Genomic DNA, 18,023 nt, shown 5'->3' on the forward strand with positions numbered 1-18,023 from the left:
CCTCCTAACCCATTTAGGACATCAGGGCCCAGTATCCACTGCCTTCGCAACTGCTTCAGCTTCAGTTGTTTCCAGCTCAGTGTCCTGCCTTCTCTCTAGCCTCGGTGTTCCAGTCTCCAGTCCGGTCTAGTGTTCCCATCTCCAGCCTAGTCTCTGTGTTTCTGTGTCTGGTACAGTTCAGTGTTCCTGTCTCCAGTCCTGCTTCTGCATTCCTGTGTTCTACCCAAGTCCTGTTTCTGCTGGGTCTGCCCCCAAGGGCTCTTTTCAGGGCTATCCACTGGACTCCTCAACTCTACAGTGACTCATCTGCTGCCCGTTGGGTCCTTCCCAATCTCCAGATTTGGAGCTTGGTGATGGTCCAATGGGTCACCCATCCAGGCCCGTGACAGAGTGATGGCCATGAACTCAACTGAGTCACCCACCTTGCAGCTGCTTCAACAGCTGGTTCTCCAACTCAGGACTTGACCTCATGCTTGGACCATCTTCAGGGCCCTGTAGCACCTCAGCCCATGGCTCTTCCACCCAGGGGAGCTAGTGCGAGTCCAGTAGTGTCCCTGGGGATCTAAGTAGCACCTTCGCCTCGATAAAATAGAAATATGAAGACCTGTAGAAACTTCCTCAACCTATGCCAGATCATCTTTGAACTTTAGGCATGGGATTTCCCCTCCAATAGAGCCAAGTGGCATATATCATCTCTCTTCTCACAGGTTCAACTCTTTCTAGGGCATCTCCACTCTGGGAGCAGAATGATTCCATGCTGAACTTGAACGAGTTTCTGGGCCAATTTCAGAGGATCTTTAAGGAGCCTGGGAAGGCCTCTTCTGCAGTTTCTGAACTTCTGAATCTGCAACAAGGTTTGCAAATGTTGGGCAATTATGCCATCCAGATGGCATCGGAGTTGAAGTGGAATAATGACAGTCTGGTCATGTTTTGGCAGGGACTGGCACCTCAGATTAAAGTCAAGCTGGCTGGGCGACAACGGCTGACATTAATGGATGGTCTTATTCACCTGTGTACTCACTTGGACATCTGATTTTGAGAGCGGGCTCAGGAGAGACAGTTTTTTTGCAAGAAGGAAAATCTAGCACCCAGCTTTCAACATGCCCTCTACAAATCTACTAAAACTTCTGCTGATGCTACGGAACCAATGCAAGCGGACCAATTTTCCCTTTCAGACCAAGAGAAACAGCAACGTCAGTCCCAAGGTATGTGCCTGTATTGTGGCGAGAAAGGTCACTATACACTCTGATGCCCCCAAAAACTGGAAAATTATTGGACCTAACCTTGGCCCACATGAAACTCCTGGTTCCCTCTTCCCTGGAACTGGACCAGGCATCACCCACCTCTGAGACCTTCATTGAGTCTGGAGCAGGAGGGAGCTTCATCGATGAAGTGCTTGTTCAGCACTATAATATTCCAACTCTGGAGCTTCCCAAGCCTATACCGGTCTCCTCAGTATATGGGAACATACAGGGGCATATCAAGGTGCCTCTACAGCTGAAAATTGGAGTCCTTCACAGAGAAGCCATTTCTTTGTATTTCCTTCAGACAGCAGTTAATCCTCTTATTCTGGGATTCTCCTGGTTTCAAAAAATAATCCAAGTATTGATTGGGACAAGGGAGAGCTTACTGCTTGGAGCATGACCTGCCAACATCATTTCCTTGACTCTGTGCTGCCTTCCACCATGACTATTGCCACTAGTGGGACGGAGTCTCTGGCCGGGTCACCCCCAGCCTACAGGGCTTACACTGACATCTTCTCAAAAACACAAGCCGAGACTCTTTCTCCTCATCAAAAATATGGCCCAGCATTTCATCAAGGAAGTCTTTCACCTTCATGGTTTATCAAAATCCATCATCTTGGATTGAGGAGTCCAATTCACCTTCAAATTCTGGCAGAAGCTCTGTGAGTCACTGCAAGTCAAGTTGAATGGTTCTTCTGGATATCACCCACAGACCAAGCAGTCAATCAAATCTTGGAGTCCTTCCTGTGCAGCTATGCCTCAGCCCAACACAATGACTGGTCCCAGTGGCTCCCTGGGCCAAATTCTGCTATAACAACAATTTAAGGAGTCCTCCGGGGCATCACCATTCAAGATAGTCTGTGGCCAACATCTTAGGTTATCTTTGCCTGTATATTTTTCTTCTACTGTGACAGCCATCGAGGCCACCATGAAGTCCCTCTCTAACCTTTGGAAAACCATGCGGGAGCTCCTAATTCAGGTTACCGAGTGGCATAAGAAGCAAGTTGATATACCACTCCTCAAATTCAGCCGAGCGATCTAGCCTAGCTATCCACCCAGAAATTATGCCTCAAGACGCCGTCTACCAAATTCCCCCCCCCCCCCCCCCCCGGTTCATTGGGCCATACTCCATTGTTCAGCAACTGGGACCTGTAACATACTGACTGAAGTTGCCAGTTACCTTACATATTCATGACTCTTTTCATGTGTCCCTCTTGAAACCCCTCATACTTCCACACCTGCTCCTAGGACACAAAATCTGAAGTTAAGGACATCTTTGATGCATGGAAGGTATGAAGAAGACTCCAATATGTCATTGCTTGGAAAGGGTTTGGCCCAGAAGATAACTCTTGGGAACCAGTGACCCAAGTTCACGCTCTGGCTCTCCTCCACAGATTCCATTGCCGTTTCCCCCCCCCCCCAAAAAAAAGTGACCTAAATTCTTGCTAAAAGCGTCCATTTTTTTTCAATTATCAGCCGAAGGCGCCCATCTCTGCTCGGCCGATAAACACGCCCCAGTTCCGCCTTCACCACACCTCCGACACGCCCCCGTCAACTTTGTCCATTCCCGCGACAGATTGCAGTTGGAGGCGCCCAAAATCGGCTTTCGATTATACCGATTTGGGCGCCCATGGGAGAAGGGCACCCATCTCCCGATTTGGGTTGGAATATGGGCGCCTTTCTCTTTCGAAAATGAGCTGGATAGGCTACTATTCTGCTGGAACTTTCCAGTATTTCTCTAGCTCCAGCTGAGAGTAAGATTGTTTAAGCTAGTGCTGGTCCTAGGCCTAGCTCCCTGATGCACAAGTTCTCTGACCTAGTACTGTGGTTCAGCCTAACGGCCTTGCTCCTGCTCCAAGCCTATTAGACAGGGCCAGTTGAGCATAGAGATACAGATCAACAACCCCTAGCCAGCACTTGAGCATGGCCACTGGGTGGCATTAAGATTGATCCCCATGGGGCCCTTGCCTGCAGGGAAGGGGAGGGGGTCCCCATAACCCCCCTCCCACAAACACATAAACACACTCAACCTTCCCAGGGTTTCCCTGCAAGTTGCTTTGTTTTCCTCCTGTTCAGGGAAATAGTTTAAATTTAAAAAAAAAACCTGCTCAAGGTTCTGAAAAAAAGTAAAGTAACAAGAAAAGTAGTACTAAGCCACTTTGACAGCCAGGAGGACCATGGGGATCTGAGGAATGCCAGGCTGCAATTAGGTAGGTAGTAGGCAGGGGTATTCCATCTGGAGCAAGCTGACTATGTGGTTGGGCATGCCAGCATGCAGACACTTCTCTGACTGGCAAAACTGGCAAGCTTAGTACAGCTGCCAGTGTCCTTTGCCCAGCTTGTGATGGGTGGATTCCTTTGTTAGAAACAACACTAAGTGGCATGAAACAGATGAATTTAAGGACCAACTATACCGTCTCCAACCAGAGCTTGGCTATAACAGTGGCCAGTTTATCTTCAGCTCCTCATCCTTATTCTTCACCTGTTTTGCTGCATGAGAAGGCACAGCAGTCCTGGGGGTAGAGGACCTTCCCAAATCAACTCACATCAGAGATGTAGGGGAAGGGAGTCAATCCTCTAGGATGGATCCAGAGTGTGGTTCTTTACATGAAAGAGGACCTCACGTGCAACACTGCCACTCTAGGTGCATCAATTTTAGCAACATGTTCAAAAAGGTAAACTTCTTTTCCCAACTCCTCAGTAATAGCATTTATTTATTTATTTAGATTTTGCTCACACCTTTTTCAGTAGTAGCTCAAGGTGAGTTACATTCAGGTACTCTGGATATTTCTCTGTCCCAGGAGGGCTCACAATCTAAGCTTGTACCCGAGGCAATGGAGGGTTAAGTGACTTGCCCAAGATCACAAGGAGCAACAGTGGGATTTGAACCAGCCACCTCTGGATTGCAAGACCAGTGCTCTAACCACTCCACTCCAGCTGAATCTAATGAATAGTTGAGTTCACCTAGGACTAATTCCCAGAAATCTCCACTGGTAATTCCTTACAACCCCCTCTTCCCCAAGTTCTTTCACATGGACTCACCATTTACCATTACTCTCTGCTGCCTATCACTCAGTTTCTAACCTACTTCGTTATCCACTGCTCACCCTTGATCTAACCCACAAATCTACAAGTTAAATAAACTGGCCACAATTATTAGCTAGACAGTCTCCCTTAGGTAAACCTAAATTACATCAGCTGCCATAATCAGCTAGATTCAAGATATTCTATTATCCTTTTATATGTATTTCTCCCATTATCTATGGGCCATCTTTTACCCCTTTTCGGTGAACAAGAATTTGTAGGCTTGTTCAGGTAATAGGTACTCTAGTTCAGTCGAACCTGCCTGATCTCTGAAAGGGGTACATCTCCAATAATACATTTTTGCCATTTAATACATTTGGAAACCTCTCCAGACTTTCACACAGCAGACTACTGTAGTAGACACGGAAAACAACCAAGTTGAATGAATTTATTTTCTTCTAGCTCTGAAACGATTTGGTTTAGATAAATATACAAAGAAACATTCCTATACTAATCCTACACATTAGATGATTGAAATTTGTATCTAGAAGAATAAATCTGTGTAGAGGCACCAGAAAAGTTGCCAAACCCCATTATTAGGGGCTTCCATAGATAACTGGATTTATTTTATTCCTTCTTCATTTCATTAACTATGTTTTGTTTCCCCTTCCTCTCAGATTCAGTTTCATATGTTGTAATTTGTTTAGAATGCCATGATGATTAAAGGGGAAGTAAGCCCTGAACAAGAAATCCTATTCTCTCCTGACTCCCAAAGCTACTACCACAAGCACCTCAAAGTCAATGACCTTCCATCTCCTCACCCAACCCCATAACCTGCCTGAAACCCACTCCCATTTCTCATACCCATCCCCAGAGTTCATGCCCCCTTACAGAATACAACCCTCCCTCCATCCCTTAACTTCAAACTAAATTTTGGTCCTCCTTCCCCTCATGGGGTCAAGAATGACCATAGTTGCTCTTGCCCTACCAGCACGGTTATTCAGAATGGCACTGGCTGACGATGCACCTTGGAGTTTTATTTTAATATATAGGTTGCATTTTAGAGTTCAGCATAATGTTAGTTTAGAGTACAGATACCAGTTGAAGGAAGCCTCTGTTGTCCTGTTTAATTCCCTCCCTCCCCAACTCCTACCCACCCCAAGCTAATCTTAGATTTATAAGTTCTTCAGCCAATTAGGAGGACATTGTAGATTTTAATTTTATATTGCTGGGATAACTGTTGCTTTATTTCTTTTCTATTTTTAATAGAGAAGACTTTGTTAATTTATCTTTTTCATGAGCATTGTTGCTTGCTTGTTTGCTCTAGGGTTGTTGTTTTTTTAAACCTCCATTTCAAAGGAGAGGTAATCAAAATAATTTATTTTTAAGTCATCACACTTTTGAGGGTTAGATCTCACTCAAAATTAGATAGTTACTTCTTTTAACCTACAAAACAGCTGAGGAAAAGGAAGGGGCTTTGAAAGGGCTTTTTCCTTTTTCTTTCAATAGGTGCTAAAACGTCTGCAACTGCAGTGTGGCTGGGAAACATTGTATCACCAAAGCTGTTGCCTCAATTATAGATTTTGCCTCTCTGCAAACTGAAAACATGATTCAAGAAGAGGGGCTGGTTCCAAGTTGAAGAGCTGAGAGAGTAGGTGGCAAAGTTGAGAAGCATCTGGGAGAATGAGAAATACATTGATAAAATGCTTCATGAGGCATTAAAGATCTCCAACAGTGGGGAAGAAGAAGATGTGCTGGAAAAGGACAACAAGTCATAGATCACAAGACCATGCAGGATCAATACCATGATTCCACCTGCCCTTGAACTAAAGAACTGCTACACAGCCCTGGAAGTGGAGGTAGTGAGAGCATCCCAAGGATAGGAAGAACTAAAGCTCAAAATCCCCAAAGTTGCTGGATCACTGACCACAAGGAGTCTAAAGGTAGTGCTTGTTGGTGATTCCCTTCTGAGGAATATGCTGGTAGCCATCTACAGACCAGACATGATATCCCTGAAGGTGTGCTGTCTCTCTGGTGCCAAAATTCAAGATGTTATGGAGAGGATGATGAGACTCATAAAGCCTGACTATTATCCAATGTTGTTCATCCATGTTGGTACAAATGATACTGCTAGGTACTCCTCTGAACATATCAAAGTAACTATTCGGCCCTAGGAGAGATGGTAAAGCAGATAGGTGGTATTCTCACCAATCCTCCCTGTTGAGGGTAAAGGCCAAGGCAGAGAAGCTTGCATCCTGACTAGAAAAATGTGTATCAGAGATTGTTTTGGTTTCCGGGACCATGGGATGATTTTCCAAGGGCTGCTGAGCAGAGATGGTGTCCATCTATCAATTGAGAAAAGAAGTGTCTTTGCAATAGACTGGCTAACTTACTCCCAATTACTTCAATGAGGGTAGCAGTGCAAGCTTCAGTGGCCAATGGAGGGTTAAGGGAAATACAAGAGACTGCACTCTTCTTCAGCTGCCTCTCAGCCATGGTCCTCCAATACACATATGTTATTGAAGCCAAATACATTCCGCATCCAGAGAACCTCTTGGCCTTCCACCAACAATGGATGCAGAGCAAGGACATTTCCCCATAAAACTCACAATACAAAGAAATTTTGGTAATCTCAATAATAGACATATTGTAAAGTAATTTTTACAAAAATCTATAAACAAAACCTCACTCAGAATCCACAGCAAATCTACCAATCCAGCACTAACTTCCAAAACAAGGATCCTACCTATGAAAAGTAGTGTCCTAAATATTACAGTGGGGCCCTGAAATAGCGATACATCTATCAAGAAAACTGAACAAGCCAAATTACTACAGATTACGCTATATAGAAACTTCATGGTGACATAATACCTCAGGGTCACACACATAGAACACAAATGCCAAATACAGAATAACTGACCACAAACTCTAGAAATATAAATTCAACTGAATCCCCAAGAAGCCAGAACTCACACACACACAGAACACAAATGCCAAATACAGAATAAGTGACCACAAACGCTAGAGAAACAAGAAAGAAAGGCATTTCCTCTTGTGCAAAATATAAAGATAGCACATGCCAGGGATGGTGTTTGGGGTGGGGGGTGCAACTAGGGCAATTGTGCTTGGATCTCTGGCCAGAGAAAGCCCCAAGTCTGCCAGAAGCTGAAGAAGGTGCAGCCTGGTAATGAGCTTTGGGGTCCTCTCCCAGGATTTCTTCCCAGGGCCTCAGCCCTGTCTGACATATGTCAAATCCAGCATATTCTAATCACAAAATAGAAAATAAATAATTTTTGTACCTTTTTGTTCTGGTCATTTTATTTTACAAATCATATTGGTTCCAATCTCTGGTTTCTGCTTCCCTCTGTCTTTCCTGTCCATTTGACATTTCTTCTATTTCCATGTCCACCATCTCTCATCTCTGTGTCCATATAGTTCGTTGTCCAGCATCTCCCTTGTGTTTATATTCCCACATCCATCATCATTCCTTCGTGCACCGATGTACCACATGCCCAGCATCTCCCTTCTGTGTTCCTATTCTCCCCCTTGTCTGGTATATCCCCTCTGTGTTCACTGAATCTCTATTCCCATATCTCCCTCCCCCCAATGTTCATTTTATATTCCCATATTTCCCTCCCCATCCCCGTGTCAGGCATTGCTCCTCTGTGCCCATATGCCATCCCAATACAGCATCTCACCTGTGTCCCTGACCCGATGCTCCCACCCAATGCTCATCATCTCCCTCCTGTTTCTCTGTACCTCTCTAAGTCCCCTTTTTCCCTCTCTCACACCAATGTGTCCCTCTCCTCTCTAACCCCACCCCTAGTTCCTCTCCTTCTCTCTTCCATCCCCCTTATGCATCTGGTTCATTCTCCCACTGTGGGTTCAGCATTTGACCCCCTCTTCTTTTATCTAATTGGCCCAACATCCCTCTCCCTTCTGTCTAACCCTAACCCCTCCCCCTCCCATAGGTCCAGCATCTCTCTCCCTTTGCTCCAGCCCCCCTTGCAGGTCCACATCTCTCCCTCCCCTGCATATCCAACACCTCTCTCCCTTTGCTCCAGCCTCCCTTCATGCCCAGCACCTCTCCCCCTTCCTGCTCCCCCCCCCCCACATATATATATACAGCACCTCTCTCACTTCCCCTCCCACCCCCTCCCTCACCTTGACCATGTCCTCTGGAAGGAGGTTCCACAGTTTAATTATGCGTCGTGTGAAAAAGCACTATGAAAACAAAATTATGAAATCTGTTGGTTGTTAGTTTTATGGAGTTTTCTCTTGTTTTAGTGTTGTTTTGAAAAGTTAAACAACCATACCCTATTTAACTGCTCCAGCCCACTCATGATTTCCTCTCATTATCTCTTTTCCAAGCTGAAGAGCCCCAATCTATTTAGCCTGTCTTTATAAGGGAGGTATTCTCTCTCTTTTATCATTGTTGTTGCCTTTCTCTGAACCTTTTTAGTTCTATACTTTTGAGATGGGGAGACCAGAGCTGCACACAATATTCAAGATGTGGTTGCACCTTCAACCTTTACAGAAGTTTAATGATATTCTCAGTTTTCATCTTGATTCCTTTTGAAATAAGCTGTAACATTCTATTTGATTTTTGGCAGCTGCAGTACACTGCATTTAAAATTTCCACAAATCATCAATAAAGGATTCCAAGACTTTTCTCATGTGACAGCTCCTAACATGGAACCCAACCTTTTGTGCCTATAATTGTGATTACTTTTCCCTATGTGCATCACTTTGCACTTCATTCATTCATAACACTTAGCAGAAGCTACTACCTTAAAACCTGCAGCAATTTACAAAATAAAATCAAACATTATTTGGAAAAAGAAATCATAAACCACAAACACTTATCCCATCCCACATCCTAAAAACTTGCCTAAAAAATTGGATTTTACATGTTTCTGGGATATTTTAATTTTTTCATCGTTCTTAGGGCCCTGTTTACTAAGCCGCGCTAGAGGCACGTTAGTACTTTTAGCATGCTGTAGGTGTAGGTGCCCACAATATTCCTATGGGCACCTACACAAAGCAGAACCCTTAGTGACACTGCTACCAAGGCTAAGATGGGTCAAGAAATAAAGTTGGACCAATTCAAATAAATATATAGGAGTTATCCTCCATGAAAGCTTTAAAAATACAAACAAGAGTCTTAAACACATACCTTGTCAGTAATGGAAGCTAATGTAATGACCATAGCACTAGGTCACATCATCACTAATTCCCCCCCTCCCCCAATTATGTCTCTCTGTGGTTATCCAAGAGATACAATATTAGAGTAGTCCAATGTTGAACCAATCAAGGCTTGAACCACCAAGTGTAAATTCTCTGATGACAAATAAGGGTGCAAATTGCTGACCACATACAGTATACCAATGCAAACATGCACCACTGTTGGAATTTGATTTGAAAAGGTCAATTATGAATACACAAACACTTAAGATCTTAACCACATCACAGAAAGGGATCTAAACTTCCTCCAACCAAATTTCAATGATGGATGTAGTGGCTGCTTCCTAATTTCTTATACTGAATCTGTAGTTCTCTAACTATGCTTCAATGTATACAAGCCCCTTCTTTAACAAACCCATGTCCTCCCTCCCCATCTCTTTTAATCAACAATAAAAATTGGGATATTTCAGTGTAAGAATAAAATCCCAACTCCCAAATTTTCATACAAAACAAGGCAACATAAATGTTAAACAGAAATGGGTAAACACCAGCCACTGTGACATTTCATATATAACCTGATGACAGTCCTATTATAATCCTCTGGCTTTCTATCCTTCAAAAATAAAGTAGGGGGCCAATTAAAACTGTTCAACCTATCCTAGTTTCCCTCAACAAAATCTATCTTCCATTTAGATGTCCAGTCTCTTCATCTCCTCCTGCAAGTCTGACCACATATCTTGTTGCTTCCTTACCCAGATCATTTATAAATTGTGCATGTCTCACTATGGGGCACTTCACTATTAACCTTTTCCATTTAGTAAACTTCCTGTTTAATCCTACTGTCTCTTTTGTTTTAAGTAGTTATCAAGCCACCATTGAAGCAGTGTTTCCTGTCCCAAAATAGATTCTTTCTTCATCAGTTGTTCAACTGGATTTGGGGGCAGCAATACCATTTGAAAATAAAGTCAGCCAGTTTGTTGACCATGCAACTTATCTGTAACCTAAGCCACAAGAGATCCATCAACACTGTTCATTTCAACCTTCCTGAATATGTTTTATATATTCAAATTCAACCACAGTATCTGAGTGACGAGACCATTTAGAGGGAGGTGTTATGCATGGTCTACCATGTAATTGCTAGCTCCAGCCATCAAGAACATAGGGGTCCTTTTACTAAGGTGCACTGAAAAATGACCTGCACTAGTTCAGGTGTGTGTTTTGGATGCACGCAAATCCATTTTTCAACACGCCTGTAAAAAAATGCCTTTTGTTTGAAAACGGACGTGCGGCAAAATAAAAATTGTTGTGCCCATTTTGGGTCTGAGACATTACTGCCACCCATTCACTTAGCGGTAAGGTCTCATGCGTTAACCGGGCAGTAATAGTCAATGCGTGTACACTGCCGATTACTGCCCAGACATGTGTAGCGTACACGCGCAAAAAATGGAATTACCATCCGGGCCAGGCAGAAGCCAGGTGGTAGTTCCACAATGATGCACATTGTGTGCATGTAGGCGCCTACATATGGCTTAGTAAAAGGACCCCTAAATTCTGTATATGGCCACGAAAAATTGGCGCCGATAAAAGTTAGCATTAAGCACTGGTCTACAAATGGTGCTCAGAGTTAGGTGCAGTTTATAGACTAGCGTTTGGCCCCAGGATTCATGCCCAGTTTTGGGCATGAGATTTACACTAGCTGAAACCTGTTGTAAATTCTTGCACCTAAATTAGGCATATATCTCCCTTATTCTGCAACACTGCATGTAAATTCCAGGAATGCCCCTGATCTCCCATGGCTGCATTCTCTTTTCTGATCCCATGTGTAAAATTTATGCGCTGATCCCAGCACCTAAAGATGCATGTGTAAATTTAAATTAATGCCAATTAGCGCTAACTATAAGCACCCAATTATCAGTACCAATTGGCTCATCAATTACATTGCATGCACAAATTGGATGCATGACCAAAGCTGTGTGTGCAATTTTGAGTCTCATATATAGAATTAGGGTGAAAATGTGTGTGTCTGCATTTTGCAAGTAGTACAATTTTCTATAAAGGGGGCAATTCTGTAAGACACAGTAAACGTAAGGCACCAATTTGTGTATCAAGTTTATAGATTAGCAGCACTTACACACGTGACTAGTGCTAAAAATGGGCAGTTACACACTCAAGTGCTGAGCACTATTCTATAAACTTGGCACATACATTGCTTAGTAACAATCATAAGGCAGCCACATCCATAGGTAGAGAATGGGCATATCATAGGTATTCTGCAAATAACTTGTAGAATACTACCAGCTGCAAGTATTACAAGATGCACATAAGCACACCAGCTTCCACCAGCCATTAACCTGGCATAAGCAGTTACATCTAAATTTCAGCATACCAAACAGGATTTGTTCTTGTATTTACAGGTTAGGTGGGCCTTAACGCCAATACAGAATTAGTGCTAACCATGCCCCTTTGTGGTGCCTTAATTTAATTATACAAAAATGACACATTGGAGATGGCCAACAATGCAGCTACCAATCGTGTACAGTAATCTTTATTAACTTCAAAGACAACTCAACCAGGGCCATGCTTCAGCTATATGCCCTGTATCAGGAGTCTGACATCACCCAAAAGTGTGGTATATAATAAACTGTTGTACACTGCTGCATCCAACACACATCGAATAGGTTTAAAAAATTGCACTATGGTCAATGGTCAAATAGGCAAATTTGAGAGGTTCACTTCGCTGTTTGTGTAAGTTACATTGGGATACAGCAAAATGAACCTTTCAAATTTGCCTATTTGACCATTCACCACAACACTTTTTTAATGTATTCAACGTGTTTTGGACACAGTAGTATACAACAGTTGTTTAACATACCACCTACACAAATATCCTGCAAACTCTTTCATCGTTCTAATCCTTTTAAAACCTTCCTGTTTAGCTTGCCACCAGGTACACACACCTTAAAACATAGAAGAAACATTTACTTTGATGAAACTCATACTTGGATGCTTTTTAAGGGGTTGAACCAGAAAAAAAACTAATATTTTATGGGTAGGAAGAAATAAATTAGATATACCAAATATGACATTAAAGTTAGCTACATCAGAAGTGTCTCTTCAGTCAGAAATGAAGATCTTGGGAGTCATTAAATCTGAATCTAAATTTGGAGACATACTTAAATGATATGATTAGAAAATCCTTCGTAAGGTTAAAATTAGTTCACAGAATAAAAACCTCTCAGACTCTTCTCAGCTACAACCAATTTTACTGTCGACCACTATGAGTCAATTAGATTATTATAATATTGTGCTGAGCTTATCAGATTCACAAATTCAAAGACTGAAAATAGTAAAGAATTTGGCTATGAAATTGGCCCTGGGAGGCAGATCTATCAATCACGTGACACCGTTACTTAGAAGGCTGCACTGGCCCCAAGCAAGGGCCAGGATCAATTTTAAAACTTTTACTGTTTTTAAATTTTTATGTGGTTTGGCTCCTGATTATCTAAGTAAAATTATCTCACTTTACTCTTTACATTCTTCTCAAAAGATTAGGTTGACTTTTCCATCTAACCTACAATGCCAGAACATTTCAACTTAGAGGAGATCTATTGTAGGCTCTGGTCCTAAATTTTGGAATAAGTTTCCAAGTAATTTAAGAGAGATAAATAGTTACTATGCTTTCAGATGTTCTTTGAAAACATATCTGTTTGATTACTATTTGCTGAGGGAATAATCTGTAACGAATGCAATGATTTAAAAAAAAAAAAATGCTTCTGGGATGATTGCCCACTTCTTTTGAGTTTGTGCTCTGCCTTCAACCAGAGAGTTTGGTTAAGCACAATAGAAATGGCAATATTAGATTAGATTGAAAGTCCAGTTCAACCTTTAACCCAGAGAAAAACAAAATCATTGAGTTTTGGCAGGAAAACAGCTTTTAAGAGTGGAGAAAACTAATCAGATATCATCACAAAAGGATTAAAATTGTTCATCTTTCTTGAAGAATTGAATAGAATGCAGGGTCATCTGCGTATCTGACTCTGGAAGATGACTACCTGAGAAATACAAGATTTATTGTTATGAGGACTTTTTAAGAGCATTTCATGATGGACTATTGAAGTTTTGTTCATTTTTGAGGGGGGGGCATACGTTATAGTGCACTTTTTAATATAATAGCATTATTACATTTTCTGAGTTTGAAATCAAGTTTATATTTTGTATATTATTTTGCATAAAGAATTAGTATCTTATTTAGGCTTTCTATTTTATTGTAAGCTGTATTGCACTGTCTGCTACTAGTACGGCTTTGTAAATAGCTTTGTTATATTATGTGCCAAATTAAGCCTGATAAACTCAAAACATACTGAGTCAGTGAGCAAAATTAATCACAGAAGTTTAGACTTCTAGCTGGACTAGAAAGCCCATAATTTAATGATCACATTTGATATTATTGCATACCACATTAAGAAACCTCATCAAGTGTCACATCACACTCTAGGAAGAGCTTTCTACAAACTACGGTATCAGTACAGCCCCACTTTGAAATTTTTACTGGCAAAGTATAAATAGTAGCCCTTATTAATGCTTTTCCATAGGATTTTAGACTTGACCCCTCTCTTGGGAACATACATATTTATTACAATATTCAGAAGCTGTTTATCCATTTTTAGTCAAACAAACTCACCTGATATCAACATCCGGAACAGGGTGGGGAAAGGTCATGAATCTACTCCATGTGCTAACTAATATAATCTAAGGGCAAGAAGTCAAAACTGCTTGCTCACACTTGGATTGCCTCACTGCCATGTGTCATCGCAAAGATTTCTGTGGTTCAGATTCATAGGAAACCATAGACTAAAAACATTAGCAGACACACATGGAAAGCTTTTATCAGAGGGGGGAAAACACCAATGGCTTGGGGAAAATATAAAAGCAGGAACTAATTAGAATCTGAAAAAAAAAATTGAATCGCTACTCACCCACTCCCCTCCCAAAACACATTTCTGGTTTCTAGCTTCTCCTTAGTTAAAGAACAGATCTGCTGTCCATAAGAGTACTATTAATTCATCAGAGGGCAAAACAGTCCTTGCTCTTACTCATGACATTCACATTTGGGGAGCAAAGATTTGACAGTATTCCAGTGGTGGGTAGGAGGATAACAAATCTTGGAAGTAAGAGGGTGCGTAGAAGTCAGTGAAAAGTATGCTGAAAATATCACTTCCTGGTAATATCTACATTATGACATTTGTAAAAAAAAAAAACCTATCCTCGTGATAATAGGTGCAGAAACAGTAGATAATTATTTGCAATAAAACATATAGTCTCATACAAAGATAAAGTCATCTTTGGAAACACCAAGCATTTGTGTCAGAAAATGAAACTTGAAGTACAGTATATTTGTTTTCCCACTAGAGGGTCTTGGAGAGTATTTTTCTCCCCCATAGCCAAGTTTATCTCATGCTTAAGAATAAGATAGGTACCTAGCCTGCTTATTTTCAAAGGAGAAGGGCGACCATCTTCCGACATAAATCGTGAGATGGCCGGCCTTCTCCTAATGCCGGCCAAATCGGTATAATCGAAAGCCAATTTTGGCCGGCTTTTTCCATCGCAGGGTCGGCCAAAGTTCAAGGGGGCATGTCAGCAGTGTACTGAAGGCGGGACGGGGCGTGGTTAAGAGATGGCCGGCCTCGGCTGATAACGGAAAAAAGAAGGCCGTCCCTGATGAGCATTTGGCCGACTTTACTTGGTCTCTTTTTGTTCACGACCAAGCCTTGAAAAGGTGCCCGAACTGACCAGATGACCACCGGAGGATTTCAGGGATGACCTCCCCTTACTCCCCCAGTGGTCACCAACCCCCTCCCACCCTAAAAAAAAAATCAAAAAACATTTTTCCAGCCTCAAATGTCATACCCAGCTCCATCACAGCAGTATGCAGGTCCCCGGAGCAGTTCTTAGTGGGTGCAGTACACTTCAGGCAGGCGGACCCAAGCCCATCCCCCCCCTTTTACACTTTTGGTGGTAAATGTTGAGCCCTCCAAACCCCCCAAAATCCACTGTACCCACATGCAGGTGCCCCCCTTCACGGTAGTGGTGTACAGTTGTGGGGAGTGTTTTTTTTTTTTTTTTTTGGGGGGGGGGGGTTGGGGGCTCAGCACCAAAGGTAAGGGAGCTATGCACCTGGGAGCACTTTGTGAAGTCCACTGCAATGCCCCCTAGGGTGCCCGGTTGGTGTCCTGGCATGTGAGGGGGACCAGTGCACTACAAATGCTGGCTCCTCCCACGACCAAATGGCTTGGATTTGGCTGGGTTTGAGATGGCCGCCATTAGTTTCCATTATCGGCGAAAACCAATGGTGGCCATCTCTATCGCCAGCGATCTCTAAGTGCGGCCCAAATGTTGAGATTTGGCCAGCCCCGATCATATTATCAAAATGAAAGATGGCCGGCCATCTTGTTTCGATAATACAGTCGAGTACACCGCTTTACGGGGCCGCCCTTATAGATGGCTGGCCCCGTTCGATTATGTCCCTCCATGATGGCTAAAAGTGACTTTCAGGATGATGTAAGTAGAGCAATCAAGGAGCATAGAAGTGCTATGTGTCACTTCTATGGTTCACTTTCCTTGTAAATGTTTGATAGTTAATCCCTCAGTTAAATGTGCTTATGAACCCTCATGGTTGTGTTTTTTTTTCACTGATTTCAAAGAAAACAAACCTGGACCCATCCTAATTGGAGATTTTTCACAGGGTATATGGATAATTGAGATAATGTAATTTCTGCTCACTTAAGATTTTTTTTTAATAATTTTGACTACCTTGCTAGGGTTTCCGAGCTTCTCCTCCTCTTTTGGAAGACTGGATATGCTTATATGAGTTTTTCCTTTTTCATTATGTTTCAACATATTACAATGGTATTGTACTGTACACAGTGGCGTAGACAGGGCGGCTGCCACCAGGGGCAGTTCACCGCTGCGCATCCCCCCCCCCCCCCCGGGGGGAAGCATCAACCCCCCCCCCCCCCACCGAGTGCATTCTTACCTGCTGTGTGCACACCGCTGGGGGGGGGTGTCTGTTGCTGAATTATAAGGAACAGAGATGGATCTTTCATTTGAATACGATGTCACCTGCAGGTTTGAATTTGAAGCTTGATTGGAACTCATTATTGTGAAGCTATATTCTGATTGGTTGGGTGGGTCGGCTGGTTTGTTTTAAGCTATACATCATACGCTGTGCTTTCACTTTCTTTGAAGATTCTATGTGGTGTGAGTACATTTGTTTTGGAAGTAGTGTTTGAGTATTTATTTAAGGTTATTTTATTGTGTATATTATGTTCTAATGTCAACATGATTTGTTGCAGGACCATCCCTGATGCAGTAGCGAAACATGGCCAGTGTCGGTCAGTCTGTAGTGCTCTTTGTTACTATATTAAAGTGTTTTGCTGATTTTTTAAACTAAAGTAATGACTACAAAATCTATTTATAAGAGTAAATCAAAGCATGTTACTGACCCAATGAAGAGGATAGGTGAGCCATGAGTGAGAAGCTAATGTGAAATGAGTCGCCACTGAGGTGTCAGTGCATTGGGTTCATTTTGTTTGGCATTGGATGATTTTTGTTGTTGACAATTTTTGTATCTTGTCAGTGTGCCATGAGATGAAAAAGGTTAAGAATCATTGTCTTAGAAAGTAGTAGTAAGATAAGGATGGGGGTGGGGTGGGGGGTGGGGAGGAGGACTGGAGGATGTCCAATACCAGAATCCTGAACCAGGCTTAAAGAACCTTTCCTATATGAGAACAGCCTTTCCCAGAAGAACATTGAACCCCAGAAGAAAAAGAAACCCTGGACTGGAGTAGGACTGGAAGGGAAAGTAGATCCCAATTACCTAGGAGACCTGTCAATAATAGGGCTAACAAGGAGAAGAGTTATATAGAGGCAGATTCTCCCTGGGTGCACAAGCAATATGCCCTTAGAAGGCTGGAGGAGCAAATCATAGCACGGGAAAAGGAGATTGAGTTCATGGATTAAAGACATCCAGAGGAAGAACCAGAAGCCCAAGATATGGATATTTAAAAGTCATTTCCTGATATTTCCACTATTACTTCTGGCAGTTATGGGGTGGAAGATAGTGAAAAGTTGGCAGACCAACTTCAAGAATATTTAGATTGTCATCAATTATTAGAGTCTTTGCAATCTGGGTTTAGATTACAATTTAGTACAAAAACAGTACTGGTAGCTTTACCGACAGAAATAAGATTAGTCTCACACAAGGAAAGTCAAACAACATAAGAATATAAGAACATAAGAATAGCCATACTGGGTCAGACCAATGGTCCATCTAGCCCTGTATCCTGCCTCCAACAGTGGCCAATTTAGGTCACAAGTACCTGACAGAATCCCAAATAGTAACAAGATTCATGTTACAGATCCCAGGGACAAGCAGTGGCTTTCCCCATGCCTATCTAAATAGCAGACTATGGACATTTCCTTCAGGAACATGTCCAAATCTTTTTTAAACCCAGATACACTAACCGCTGATACCACATCCTCTGACAAACAAGTTCCAGAGCTTAATTATTC

At 42.4% G+C, this 18,023-nt stretch overlaps 1 protein-coding gene across 3 annotated transcripts in view; it reads right to left on the minus strand.

The window, feature by feature from the left end:
- Nucleotides 1–18,023, minus strand: part of RSPO2 (R-spondin 2) — a 282,966-nt gene that overhangs the window by 74,869 nt on the left and 190,074 nt on the right. The gene's annotated exons all lie outside the window — the stretch shown is intronic.

Source organism: Microcaecilia unicolor, chromosome 1 (assembly GCF_901765095.1).
Source record: "Microcaecilia unicolor chromosome 1, aMicUni1.1, whole genome shotgun sequence".
NCBI classification, from domain to species: Eukaryota; Metazoa; Chordata; class Amphibia; order Gymnophiona; family Siphonopidae; genus Microcaecilia; species Microcaecilia unicolor.